General features: G+C 33.2%; 1 protein-coding gene across 2 annotated transcripts in view; it reads right to left on the bottom strand.

Annotated features, from left to right (window-relative positions):
- The window catches only part of Edil3 (EGF like repeats and discoidin domains 3), a 440,392-nt gene that overhangs the window by 402,109 nt on the left and 23,117 nt on the right, over nt 1–15,166 (bottom strand). The window lies entirely within an intron of this gene.

The raw sequence follows: 15,166 nt of genomic DNA, 5'->3' as shown, positions 1-15,166 counted from the left end.
ATATATATATATATATATATATATATATATATATATATATATATATAGCAATTGGTAAAGAGTCCCAAAAGTATATAATACTGTGATTTGAATAGGGAAGGTATCCACAGACTCATTTTTTTTTTTTTGGAGGAAGTGTGTCACTATAGAAAAAGCCTTAAGGTCTCATATGCTCAAGTTATGCCCAGTGTGGAGCACAGTCTCCTCCTTGTTTTCTGCAGATCAAAATGTAGCTTCTTCTGCAACACCGTATATGGCTACATGTTACAATGTTTCCTGCTACTATTATAACGGTCTAAACCTCTAAACTGTAAGCTAGCCACAGGTAAATATTTTCTTTTATAAAAGTTTTTTTTAGTTATGATGACTCTTCAGAGCAATAAAACCCTACTTAAGACATATAATAAATTCTGATATTGTATCTGAATGCAATATCCTTGCTAGCAAATTGTTCTTCTATCAGAAACAGAAATAAAAAACAAAAAGGTATCTGTGTAGCACAGATTAGTTTTTTATATACTCAGTGCATATTAAACATACTAAAAAGGCATGTTGTTTTTCCCCTACAATCCTTGAGTATTTAATAAAAATATAATGCTTTTCTTTCCAGTGGTAATAAATAAGGTTTGAAATCAAGATATGTCCTGATATGGTCCAGAGAGCTGAATTAATGTTTTGTCCATTGAAATAAATATTATTAATACAACAGGTGGACTTCTAATATCCAATTTCCTAGAATGAAAGAGACAGATCTTTTATCAGTTCCTTGGGCCCAGCACAGTAAGTCAGTCATTATATAGTGAGTTATCTGTCCTTCATAATTGCTCAGCATTGATTGCATTTTTATACTCACATACAGTAAAAAACTCAAGCTGTGTGACAGATGTTATTTACACCACATTTTTGTTTCCCTTTATTTTAAGGATTATATACTTAAATTTCTACAGTTGACTAATAAACTTGGAAATTATCAACTCATTTATAAATTCTATGCTTTCTACATTCTACATATATATATATATATGTGTGTGTGTGTGTGTGTGTATGTATATATGTGTATGTGTGTGTATTCATTCTTACATATATATGTATATATATATATGCTCATGTTACTCATAAACATATATAATGCATAGATAAAACAATGGAGAATACTTTTTATCTCTCAGCTGTTATGTTGCCAAGAGCATGTACAAATACCTTAATCATCGAACTCAAGGTACCATTATAGTTAAAGCAGGATAGAAAATTTCCTGCCCATTCTGTCTACATTATTTAAAATATACATAGCATATCCCTCATATTATGGTGGACATTGCTTTTGGAATTTTTAATAGCTAAAACGCAATTACAAAGTACGTGCCTGTCTCAAATCTCTGTGTTCTGACTCCATTATCTCTATCCTTACTAGTTTCTCTCCAAGAAAACTTGAAGGAACTGTCCAGGTATCACTCAAACTTACCCACCAAATATTTGTGCATTGCATACTTTATTTCCTAAAATGTTAAAAAAATTCTCATTTGTTACAATTCAACACTTAAAGTTATTTGTTTTTACTTTCTGACTCCATTACTGATGCTATGGTGTGCTTACAAACAGGGATGTATCATGACTGCTCTCTGAAAGACCTAACAAGCAGCTAAGTCAGATGCAGATATTTACATCCAACTAATGAACAGAAGCTGGTGATCCCTGTGATTAAATTAGGGAAAAGCTGGAAGAAGCTGAGGAGGAGGGCAAGCCCATAGGAAGACCAGCAGTCTCAATTAACCTGGACCCCTGAGATCTCTCAGATACTGAGCCACCAACCAGGCAGCATATACCAGCTGATATGAGGCCCCTCACACATATACAGCAGAGGATGTGCTGATGTTACCTCAGTGAGAGAAGATGCACCTAAACCTGGAGAGATTTGAGGCCCCAGGGAGTGGGAAAGTCTGGTGGAGTGGAGGTGGGGTGGGGACATACTTTTGGAGACGAGTGGGCAAATAGGTGTGGGATGTGGAACAGTCAGAGGGTGGACCAGGAGGGGGATAAAGTTTGGACTGTAAAAAAGATAAAATGATGACTTTCAATACATTTAAAATTAGTGTAAACTAGTGTGTGTGTGTGTGTGTGTGTGTGTGTGTGTGTGTGTGTGTTGGTAACCTCTATTTTTTGTCATATTCCTGAAATGATCTAACAATGAGTTAGGTCTCTCCGTACTTTAACCTGAAGTAAAAAAAAGTTTCCTTACAGTCTTACTTTGCTATTAATGAATCACCTTTAAATCTGAAAGAAAAATAGAATTGATTTTTCAATCTATTTTAACATGAGCCAGCTTATCATCACAGGGACAGGAAGTATACTACTTGCATCCACTAATTTTCAAAGGCAATATAAGGATTAACAAATCATATAACTCCACAATATTTCTCCCCACTGAAGATGTCACAAAGGTACTGGAAGTCAAAATAAAATAAATCTGGAGAAGATTCAAGGTACATACTTTGCTATACTTTTATTTATGCAAATACATCTACAGAAGCCAAAATCAATTGCTTCCTGGGATTGTGGTCTATTCTACTCACTGTCTCCATCAGAGCCAATGTGTGGAATAGACATAGAATCTCAGAAGCTGAGTCTTCTCTCTGGTGGGAAGCTGAACGTTAGACCGAAAAGTCCTGTCACTTGCCTTCTTTTCCTCCAAAGGCTCAGGGTTATTTGGAGTGAGATCTCATCAGACTCTTGGCAGGAGGCTATTCTGTACCAAAGAACCCATGCTATTGAGAGACATGCTGATGACACTGTATTTCTACTTTAATCATGTGTGGTGGTTCAAGTTGGCCAGCTATTGGGGAGTTAGAACATTGTGAAAAAAGGACCTAGAACAAATGAAGAGTCCATAAAGTACCAAGTGTAAACAGAGCAAATCCCAGCTCGCCTTACATTTACAATCGTGGAGAAATTACAACACTCCCTTCACATATGGGTTGTAACAATGTAATACATTTTAAGTAATCCAGAACAATTGGATCTGCATAACTAACTCATAGTATCTATCGCTACAACACAGTAGTCATCATACAATACTTAAGGGTTCTACAATACTTAAGTATGGACACCCAGCCTGAAGAAATAGTTTCAATTTTGATTGAAATTATTATTTATTTTATCTATAAATCCATTTAGCTACTGGAAAATTCTTCATATATATAGAAACAAATTAGGAAACTTATCTTTTGTTTTACCAACAGTTTATTTTAAAAGTTAAAACATTAAGTAATTTAATTAATATTTTGCATATAAATTGAGATGTACTATTAATGTAAAGCAATACAGAAATCATAAATTATAAGAAAATAAATAATATCATATATATATCATTAAAATGATAATCTTTTTATACACATTCAAGTAAGAGTTGATAATACTTTTGACATGTTACATAAAATGCATTATAATTTTGACCTTCTGACCTAATAATTTTTATGCTATTTGAACATTATTATGAGAAAATATGAAATTTTATATTTCTCTCTTTGAGATTTAAATATTTCATTCAAATATTTCTTTTCTATATTTTTACACATAAATTAATTTAAATTAAAAGACAATTTCACCAGGTTTGAGGAATACAATATAAATATCTTATTATTCTCATAATATAAAACATTTCAACCTTCACATGTTCATTAAATATATGATATTTTAAAACTGCTAACTAGGATGAGTGGATAGAATTTGAAAAGCATTTCATATGCACAATACAGTGGGTGAAATAAATTTAAAATTGTTTGTTTAGTTTATTGAATTGTTTATATAGTTTTATTAAATTTGTTTCAGACAATATATTTTGAGCATATTTTCTCCTTCTCCAGCTCCTCATATCCAGTTAGATATTGTACACTTCACTGTATACCCAACTACATTCTTTCTCTCTGCCTTTCTAAAACCAAACTAAACAAAACACAAAAAATCTAAACAATAAAAATAACCAATATTACAAAAAAAAGTCCCATCAAGTTAAGAACATTCTGTTAAGAATCACAAACATTTCTGGGTCTTTAATTCTATTCCATTGACCTACCTGTCTGTATCTGTACAAAATCTATGCAGTTTTTATCATTATGGCTCGGTAGTATAGCCTGAGGTCAGGGATGGTGATTCCCCAGAAGTACGAAGACCCAGAAATGAACCCACACACTTTTGGTCACTTGATCTTTGACAAGGGAGCTAAAACTATCCAGTGGAAAAAAGACTGCATTTTCAACAAATGGTGTTGGTTCAAATGGTGGTCTGCATAAAAAAGAATGCAAATTGACCCATTTTTATCTCCTTGTACAAAGCTTACCAAGTGAATCAAGGACCTCTACATAAGACCAGATACACTGAAACTAATAGAAGAGAAAAAGAGAAAGAACCTTGAACACATTGGCACAGGAGAATATTTCCTGAACAGAACAGCAATGGCTTATGCTCTAAGAGCAAGAATTGACAAATAGGACCTCATAAAATTGAAAAGCTTCTGTAAGGCAACGAACACTGTCATTAGAACAAAAATGGCAACCAATAGATTGGGAAAGATCTTTATCAATTCTCCATCTGCTAGAGGACTAACATACAAAATATACAAAGAACTCAAGAAATTAGACTCCAAAGAACCAAGTAACCCTATTAAAAATGGGATACAGAGCTAAACAGAGAATTCTCAACTTAGGAATCTCAAATGGCTTAAAGAAATGAAGAACTTAAAGAAATGTTCAACATCCTTAATCATCAGGGAAATGCAAATCAAAACAACCCTGAGATTCCACCTCACACCAGTCTGAATGGCTAAGATCAAAAACTCAGTTGACAGAAAATGCTGGCAAGGATGTAGAGAAAAAAGAACACTCCTCTGTTGCTGGTGGGATTGCAAGCTGGTACAAACAGTCTGGAAATCAGTCTGGTGGTTACTCAGCAAACTGGAAATAGTTCTATCTGAGGACCTAGATATATCATTCCTGGGCATATACTCAAAAAAATGTTCCAACATATAACAAGGACACATGTTCCACTATGTTCATAGCAGTTTATTTACAATAGCCAGAAGCTAGAAACAACCAAGATATACTTCAACAGAGCAATGGATACAGAAAGTGTGTTACATTTACACAATGGAGTACTACTCAGCTATTAAAAACAGAGGGAGGGGATTGGGGGTTTGTGGCAGGAAAATTCAAAGATGGATATCATTTGAAATGTAAATAAATAAAATAACCAATAAAATGATAAACAAAACAAAAAAGAATCACAGACAATAATAGATCACTTACTGTTTTAAATGTTGAAGTTCTTAAACACTTTCTATTGTTTCAAAATATGATATTTTCAGGCAATACTTCACATCACTTAAACATAGCAAAACTGACAACACTGCTCTTTTACAAACAAGCTTTAAAAGTCAACACTTTAATATGTATACACAAAGAAAGTTTGTGAGGCAAATTGGAAGATGGTAAAAGATGAACTGAAACCTCTAAAAATGGGCAAACAATAATTCAGATAAAACATAAGGGCGATTGTCCCTCTACAGAAGTGTAAGCAGCCACAGAAATTGTTAAGACTACAGCAGAGAGGATTGAAAAACAAAGTGTTTCCTGGAGAAGCACAATGAACTGAGGCTTTCTGGACTTTCATTACTCTTTAAAGTGCATCCAGTTACTTGTACGATTTTGTCCTTAAATCTCTGTTGCAGGGTTCAACAAGCTGTTATTTTCAAAGACCAAATAAGTGCTGTGGACTTGAAGGTCACACTGCTTCTGCTGTTATTACTTGTTTCTGCTGATATTCTGCAAAATAAGCCAGCCAGTGATAAAAAAAAAAATCATGAATGTGCTTGGCTATGTTTCAATAAAACTTTATTTGCAGAAACAGTGTATAGAGTTCAGCATCGTGGTTTATATTTGTGGTGCCAGCACTCAGGAGGCTAAGACAATCAGATTGCCATGATTTAGAGGCCATTTTGAGCTACATGGTTAATCCTTTCCAGTCTGTGCTATGGTATCAGAATCTGTCTCTAAACAAAGAAAGAAAGAAAGAAAGAAAGAAAGAAAGAAAGAAAGAAAGAAAGAAAGAAAGAAAGAAAGAAAGAAAGAAAGAGTAATTGTGATAACTCATGCCATACAGGCGTAGCAGAGTAAATGTTGCTCTATTTTTGAGCACATGATTGTGTCAATTTTTTTAAGTTATCATATGCTTCTTCAACTGTTCTAATTATAGAAGATGCTTGTTGTCCTTCTGCCTGAAATCCATTAGTTTTCTTGTCTGCATAACGCTTTGATGTTACTTAGGGCAGGTATAAGGTTCCTAACTAGAGTATTTGTGCTTTTTTTAATCTAAAAAAAAAAAAAACCAGAGAGGAGAAGGGATATCAGAACTAGCAGTGATTACTATATGATCTTTGTAAATCCTAAAGAGTCCATGCTCACCCTCGTTTGCCAGACTGTATTTTGGGGCCTGTCTGAGTGATGGTTGTATGAGAATAAATCCCACACATGGTCTGGAGATGGAATGATGCTGAATTTTCTGGGCACTCTTTAAGTTTCAGGATCCCCCTGTGTGTTTAATTAGGAATGTTTCAACTTCATGACACAATGTGTTTTACTTTTACTTCAGTTTAAGTTAGTTTTCTCACTTTTAGCTGCAAGAAAGTACTGACAAAAATACTTTGAGAAATTATTATATCTTAAGGCTTCCAACTCCTAGCTATAGGTACAAACTGTATATATATGCTTGATTTCTCAATACATGTTTTTAGAAAGGCAGATATTTTAAGTGACTTTTCCTTCCACTTTCCCAATCTTGACAACACTAATTATTTCAATGGAAAGAAAACAATAAAACCACATAGCTATTCATTGTTCATCAAATAAGCTGTTCTATTTTATTGATCTCATTAGAAAAAATATTTGATTTCTCTGTCTTATATTGTGAATCTGTAAGAGAAATATTACCCTGATGTGGGAATGCTGAGCTTACAACTCTAGCAATATTCTTCTTTATTTTGTTACAATGCCTGTGCTCACTAACTAAAATATCCACCCTCAGTGACTGCCATGCAATTATATTGATCTTCTTTACCTGAATACATGTAACTATAGTTTGTTTATTTTCCTAGGTCAGATACAATCTGCTAATTTCTAAAGAGCGAATAGACTAGGATTAATCTAAAAGAGAAACAAAGCCTAATTAAATTCTATAATCTAAAGAGTAATTATTAAAAGGAAGATAATATTGCATGTGAATTCAAAATGCTAGCCTGTCTTATTACCATCTTTACAATAATCTTCTCATGACTGGGATGAAGTTTTAGTCACAGCAGAACTATGTATTTTTTGCCAGAGTTTGGCCAGTGTATGAGCTTTTATTTTTTCATTTTGAATGCTGTCAGTATAAGTTGAATTAAATTTTTGTAAGATGCATTTAGATGTTTCAACCACAAATGCATTATAAAGACTTGGGTATCAAATGTTGCAATTAAAAATAGGTGAGAAAAATTTTCCTTCATTGCCTGCCACCTAATTGTTTCCCTCCTCATATTTTCCAGTGATGGAGTAAACAAAAAATAAAATAAAACCAGATACAAGAACAATTGCAAGGACAGATAAGCCATGAAACAGAACAGCAAGTGAACACTGATAACTACACCACTCCAGAGGATAAGTTGCCATGCTTGAATACTAAGCATTTTCCCAGCGTTAGACCATGTGTTGCATAAGTTAGGCCACTTAAATCCTAAGCCTGTCAAGTAATTGCTTGGAGAGTGAGCCATAAATATGTTAATTCCTCATTATTTTCACTCAACCTATTCCAGAGAAAGATTTTAAATAGAGATGTGAAGTAACAACCAGAGGTCAGATTCCACATTGTAACCTGAAATGCATCAGTGGGTAGGCACTAGCAGTGTGTACTGTGCACACTGTGTGTACAGTAGTCTTCAAAGTGCACACTTGATTGATACTCTAATGGTTCCTAACTTCTAATGGTTCATTCTTAGCTTTGCCAAATTTAAAAGTATAGCCTAACATTTTCTGTTTCTTTTTCCTTTTATTATTTTACACATTTTGATAAGTTAAACAACATCTCCATCAAAAATTTAGTCATATATATATATATATATATATCCCAGTGATAGTTTTCATGTGCAATAATTTTTCATTATCCCTAGTATTTAGAAAATTCACCATCATAAAAAAGTACACAGTACACAGCCTTCTAATGAAGGTGTTAGAAATATTCTCAAAATTAAAGATCCACATTACCTCATAAAATTCATTCAACTGGGATTGTTTACAAATTTTACATTTGAAATAGTTTTCATGTTTCTTTAAATTTGTGTTATATTTCAGGATTTCTGATTGTAGAAATACAATATTTCACTCAATCATTATTTTGGCAAATATATAAACTTTCTATTTTTGCTATATATGGCACTGTGCCAGAACACAATTCTAACATGTCTTCATTATTAGAACTCCACCAAAAAACCGAATTATACAATCATTTCTCTTTGTGGTATAATCACCTTTTAAATGGATGAATTACATTCTTAACCTCTAATGCCAATATTTGAAATATTTTATTGCCATTGTTTATAAAGTATAACAACATGCTATGCCAAATACAGGTCTTGACGCAACAGTGCCCCAGATATTTCTTCAGCCTTATAGTGAGAAAAAAGATGTCCAGAGGAATCTAATTAGTGACAGTATATCCACCTGCGCTCTCTAGTCAGGCGTGACCCGCAGCAGCTTGCTTGCTCTCCTGCAGCAATAGGTTAAGGGGTGATTGTAAAGAAATGATCCGCTATGTATCAATTAGCTAAGCTTCTAATCTCAAAAGGCAATAATCCACTCCAACATCTACTGTTTCAAGAAAGTATCATATCCATTTTCTGAGAAGGAAAAACAAGCATTTAAGACTTTTATTATTAAAACAGATTTATTCCAAACATGCTTCAGGAATATTGGAAAGCTAAAGCTAATAGAATTATATTTAAGCAACTTTTCACTTAAATGTATTCATGATCACATGTTTTAGTCCTTTTCTATGATAACACAATGACACATACAGTTAATATATGATTTCCTCTTCTCTCTATATATGCAATATCACAACTCACATAAATTAATGAGTAGAAATTATTATGTAGCAAGAATATGTCAATACTGAGTCAATTGTTTTACTGTATTAATTTCACACAATATTATATGTTTTATAATTACATATTAGTTAATTTTTATTAATTTAAAATAAATTTTTATATATCAGGTACTCTTTTTAAAAATTTAATAATTTCTTTTTATTCATATGACATAATAGATCTACAAGGTAATCTTGCTAATATTGCTTGCATGCTATACACTAGTTTTGGAGGCACAGTAAAACTGAGTGCTATACAGAGGAAGGATTTTGTCTAGCACAGACAGTCTATCTCCAAAGCTGTTGTGCTCATATGCTATAATGCTCTGCTAGTGATTTTAGCACTCACTCTAATATGATTTGGTGTTGTTTACATATCAAACATATGCCTAATGTTTAATATTGTAAACTCAGTAAATCTTATGTCTCATGTCAATTTCTATAGCTGAAAAGTTGTACCAAATTATAGTCTTCCTTAAAAAAATGTATAAAAATTACTAGACTTTATTAAACTTTTACGTTTTTATTGCCAAAAATAGCAAAGACCAGTTTACAATGGTTCAAATTTTGTTTATCTGCTTGCATGGTTAGACTGAGTATTGCTGGATATATTTACTGATAACATAAGTGGAACCTCTGTTGAGAAAAATGATTTCCTAGAGTTTTGCGTTACACAGATGTAAAAGATTTGGGGTAAGCATATTCATACAACTGGTTTTGATCTTCTAAACTACACACACTCATACATGATAAAATAATAGGCCTGCCACTTCCTTACATATCACATGTGGTTAAAAATGTTATTCTTTCAGCAACATAAAATAAATTACTACTATCTAGCTTTGTAAAGAACAGTGAGCCAGGCTGGTGAGACTGCTCAGCCATTAAAGGCTGGGCTCACAACCAAATATCCAGAATAGTGTTGTCAGGGATCTTTTATAGCAGCCACACTTGTTTTTCTTAATCTTTCACACAAAAATATTCTATAAGCAGATGTTTCCTACTGCTGCTTAAAGATTCACTCTTCTCACACATGTTGAACGAGGTGCCACTCGATACAAACAGAAAGTGAATGGCATATTTTGTGTTGCTATAAGCTATATTTATTTTTTATTTTTCTAAGTGTCTGTGTCTCTCATTCTTTCTATCTCTCTCTCTGTCTCTGTGCATGTTTGTGTGTACGTGTGTGTGTGTGTGTGTGTGTGTGTGTGTGTGTGCGTGTTTGTGCGACCATGTAAAGGAAAGGGATCTGGATCTGTGGAGCGAGAGTTACAGGTTGTAATGACTATATCAGTGTACTTTTGCAAGCTGAAAAAGGTGTGGTACTATAGATTTCACTAAATGAATTTAAATAAACAATATATATATTTAACTCTATCATTCAACAATGTATATATAGCTTAAATATTGTATTGTAGATTATAAAATATGTGGTAATATCTTCCAGTTGTAGTAAAATATGAACATGAAGTAAATAAATAAATAACTTACTTCTCATTTTAAAATGAATTAATTTAGTTAAGTCATTTAAAATATGTAACATGTAATCAAGAGAACAACTGAAAGATAGTCTTAGGTAGGTTCTAATACTGTGCTAAAATATCCCTTAAAAGGTACTTGTATGTGTTGGGGGGTAATATTTCATCTTATAGTTAATCCTTCATCAGGAGCTCAAAGCAGAAATTTGTAGGCAGACAGCAATCAAGAAAGCACAGCATAGGCTTTCACACAGGCCAGTTTTTTAAGTGCAATTTCTCAATTGAGGGTTCCTTTTCCAAAATGACTCCAGCTTGTGTCAAGTTGATAAAAAAAATTTAGTCAGCACAGAAATGTAGACAGGAAGGGGGGGTAGAGGGAGTGGAAGGAGAGCGAAGGGAGGGGTTGAGACAGCAGTGAAGGGATTTAGTGCTGACAAGTATGCAGCATACACATACATAAACTTTTTAAAGAATATATCTAATTAATAATGACAACAATAACAGAGTTCTTTGACCTTGAATAGCTTTTGCTATTGTCTTTAAAATCTCTTGTGTAGTCTGCAGTCACTAGACACATTAATTGTATATGGTCACATTTCAAGAAATCTGTACCTACACATGAACAATCTATAGTACTGGACAGAGGGGCTAAAACACCACCCTCCCATCTTTCTCTTTTAAATTGTCTCTTTTGCATTAAGCAAGATGTCTGTAGGTTGCCAATGAGAGACACTTTTAGAAAACTGTCTGATCTCATCAGTACTGCAAGCACATTCTTCCTGCTTTGACTCTTCCTGGGATTTTGAGACAAGAATTTTCAGCTTCATTATTGGTTTTGTGTTTTCTGACCTAATATTTATATACAGTATTGAATACTTTTACATTCTACTGCTAGTCATTCGTATAAAATTGAGCTGGCAAGGCTGTATGATTTTGTGTGAAATACATCAACTAAAGCAGTGACCTAGGATCTGATATCCTATTATCTTCTTAGCCTTCATATCTTGGCTATCTAGTAATAATTGGTAACATTTAGAATATCTAAGCAGTTAATGATTGTCAAATAATTATCTTATGGAAAGATTTTAAAATATTATTCATTTTATATTTTCTGTAATATATTAGTTATTAATGATCAATACACACAATTGATATTCATTCAATGTACATTTTATTCTTCATATAAAATTTCCTTGTAAACTGTCATTTTCTTTTAAGAAAGTTTACATTTCACAACTGTGGCTTATATTAGCCTTATTTCTTAGAGAAATCATTAAAAATCATCAATCAGGTTATGAAAAATGAATAGTATGGGTATGCAATTCTGTGTAAGAAAAAGGAAGCATGAATATAAATCAGAGCAGATGTTTCATTTATCTCTAGCAATATTTAACATAAGAGAAACTTAGTGTGGTGCAATTATGTAGACACCTTTAAAAGTTCATTTTTAATAGAATTCCAAACCTGGTAAAAAGCCCACTTCCACACTAAACCTAAGAAAATGAAGCGACTCTTGAGTATAAGTTATAATCCATTTCCCAACCACAAATATATCTTTTAAGCAAATTGGAAAACACTGATAAAAATCCTAATTCACCAAATTTGTTGTTCATTTGGATTGAGTCCTTCTATAGAGCTAAAACTCAGCTATCCAGATAAATATCACAAAAATGGGGAAAGGGGATGACATCTGAAATGCAAATAAATAAAATAAAATAAGAAAATACAGTGGGTTACAGTAAGATGATTGGATGAATCTCAGAAGAGACTGAACTTTTAACATTTTTGAGACTGCTATAGACGATGGAGATTTTTGAAGTTGGACCTCATGTATTTTGCATTATGCTATGCTTAAGCATGGTCTTCATACACCCATGTGTTTGAACAAGCATATGGGAGTTCGGCAGTGGAATATGGTAATTTGAATATGCTTGACTCAAGGAGCAGCACTATCAGAAGGTGTGGCATTGTTGGAGGAAGAGCATCACTGGGGTTATGGGCCTTGAAGTTCTACCCAGTGCTGAAGCGACCTTCTTACTAGCTCCCTGGAAGACAGTCTCTTCCTGGCTGCCTTCGGATCAAGACATAGAATTCTCATGTCCTTCTTCAGCAGTATGTTTTCCTGAGTGCCCACTATGCTTCCTGCTGTAATGAAAATGGACTAAACCTCTGAAACTGTAAGCCAGCCCAAATTAAATTTTCTCTTTTATAAGAAAAAACATTACAGAAAATATTATTTCTCTGATTCTGTGCACCAAAATAAGATGGTGGTTAGGGAGGCAAAAATAGGATTGAGTTTGTGGTGAAGACATTCTTCTTGCAGTTAGAGCACTAATTTCCTATTACTTCTATAGAATAAAGTGTCAAATTTAATGGCTTAAACATTCCAAATTTATTTTGAAATTCAAAGTAAACATAAGTAGATATCCCTAGGCTAAAGTCAAGGTGTCAGCACGACTGCGTTCGTGTTTGGAAGTCCCAGAGAAGAATCTGCATCCTCAGTTACTAGGGCTGTGCCAGCCATCATTCAGATCCTGTCTTTAAAACTGGCAGCAGTCATTTTCATGGGGATTTCCAAGACTACTCTGCCATCATATCCCCTATATCATTTAAAAGACTATGACAACTAGGATGGACATATGACTAAGGAAATCTGTTCTGTTTACAGAAGCTTGGATTCATTACACCTATAAAGTCTTTGCTCTACCATTTTAGGGATTAGAACAAGGAGATCATTGTAGGATCATTTTCTGCCTACCATGATCAAATAATAACATGAAGAATTTTCCATAAAGACACTAAAATATCATTTCAACAGCTGTGATATCATTTATAAGGAAAAAATAAGCTTCCTCAAAGTACTTAATTACAAAGCTAAAGGAATTTGTATTTATTCATTAAAAATATTTTTATTATTGTTGCTAGTCTCCCCCATAGAAATTAAAATTAGGAGTTATTTCTTGCCTAGATTGTGTAAGATGACCTTAAAACCTAAAAGGTGATATTTTAAATGAATCAATGATTAATTCAAACATTGTCTTTAATCACTGCCATCATAATAATTAATGAATATGCCAGGGTAATGTAAAAAATACATAGAAAGAATTTTTATAAATGTTATCTGTAATGATGAATTTTACCTAAAATATATACAAATGTCCATATAATTAGATAATATATTGCAACACTTTGGTAATCAGTAAAGCACAAATTTTAAAATATGGAAGTTTAAGAAATAGAAAACCCTTAAGATTTGACATTATGACACACATGCCGATGTTCCAATTTGAAATAAATTGAGAATCCCTTGAAAACATGAAATTGGGAAAAATGCATTTGTTATCTATTTGTTAAATTGTAAAATTTTAACAGATACAAATGATTGTCTTCTAGGTCTCTTTGTATTGATTTGGAAATAAAGAAAATATCCGACTTGATCTAAAAATATGGGAAAATATTCATTGATTAACTAACGGTCTGAAAATGGAGCAACAGAGAGATTACCCTTGGTTTCACCAATCAAGCATAAGCTGTACTAGAGATTTGAGCAGGTGAGTTTCCATTGCCATCAGGTAGATTTAGCCTCCTAGTATAAAGTGCTCAATTAACTGAATTAAACTTCTGTCTTTGTAGTCCAGGATCAATAAGAGGTGAATTAACTGACAATAAAATTCATTTCTTTTAAAATACCTTTTGTGATTATAATTTCCATTATGAAAGTTCAGTTTCATATTTTGACATTACATTTTGTGTCTGTCATGAACCTGGGTGTTAAATCTCTGGAGACATGACTCTATATTGATCATTCCATGTTTCTGTTACTTGCTGAACTATTATTAACATGCTGACTCCTCCCTGACTGTAGTGAGGTGAGATCAGTCCACAGCTATCTCACCAGTAGATATAAGACTTGAAAATAACAGAATTGGATGAGAAGCACTGCCCTGCCTAGGACAAGGACAGGAAGCAGGATGAGTGCCAATGGAAGAATAACAGCAGATTTGATGAGGTCAAAGGCCAGGTGCTCTGGGGGTAACCTAATACAATCTCAATACTTCAGAATCCATAGAAACAGGAGACAGAATATAAGGAGAACTCTTTTAAGATTTCTCTGTGCTCCATTAATTCTGTCAGAATACATCCAATTTTGTAAAACATAAAGTCTAACAAATTAACGTCCAAGGTGTTTGAAGGCTGAGGATACATTCAATGTTTCCTAAAACATTCCTGATAAAAAATGAGTGGATAGATTGCGTGTCTTTTATTAGTCATTCCCAACTAGAGTAGCACAGAAGGAAACACTGCCATCACTTCTGTAGGCTGTAACTTCCAGAATGCTGATTACTTAAATGAAAGCCTCAATTAAAACTGAGATAAAGGAAGCTTAAGAAAATCTACAGGGAGCACTTGCGACAGATCAGAGAAATCTTAGCACTAGCTAGCATAGTGGAATGGATCTTTTAGGCAGATGTTATTTTATTATAACATAATATATAATAGATTATAATATATAAACATCATAT

The sequence above is a fragment of the Grammomys surdaster genome, unplaced genomic scaffold, assembly GCF_004785775.1.
Source record: "Grammomys surdaster isolate TR1022 unplaced genomic scaffold, NIH_TR_1.0 126391, whole genome shotgun sequence".
NCBI lineage: Eukaryota > Metazoa > Chordata > Mammalia > Rodentia > Muridae > Grammomys > Grammomys surdaster.
Note: the sequence above shows the minus strand (reverse complement) of the source record. Positions and strands in the feature narration are given on the sequence as shown.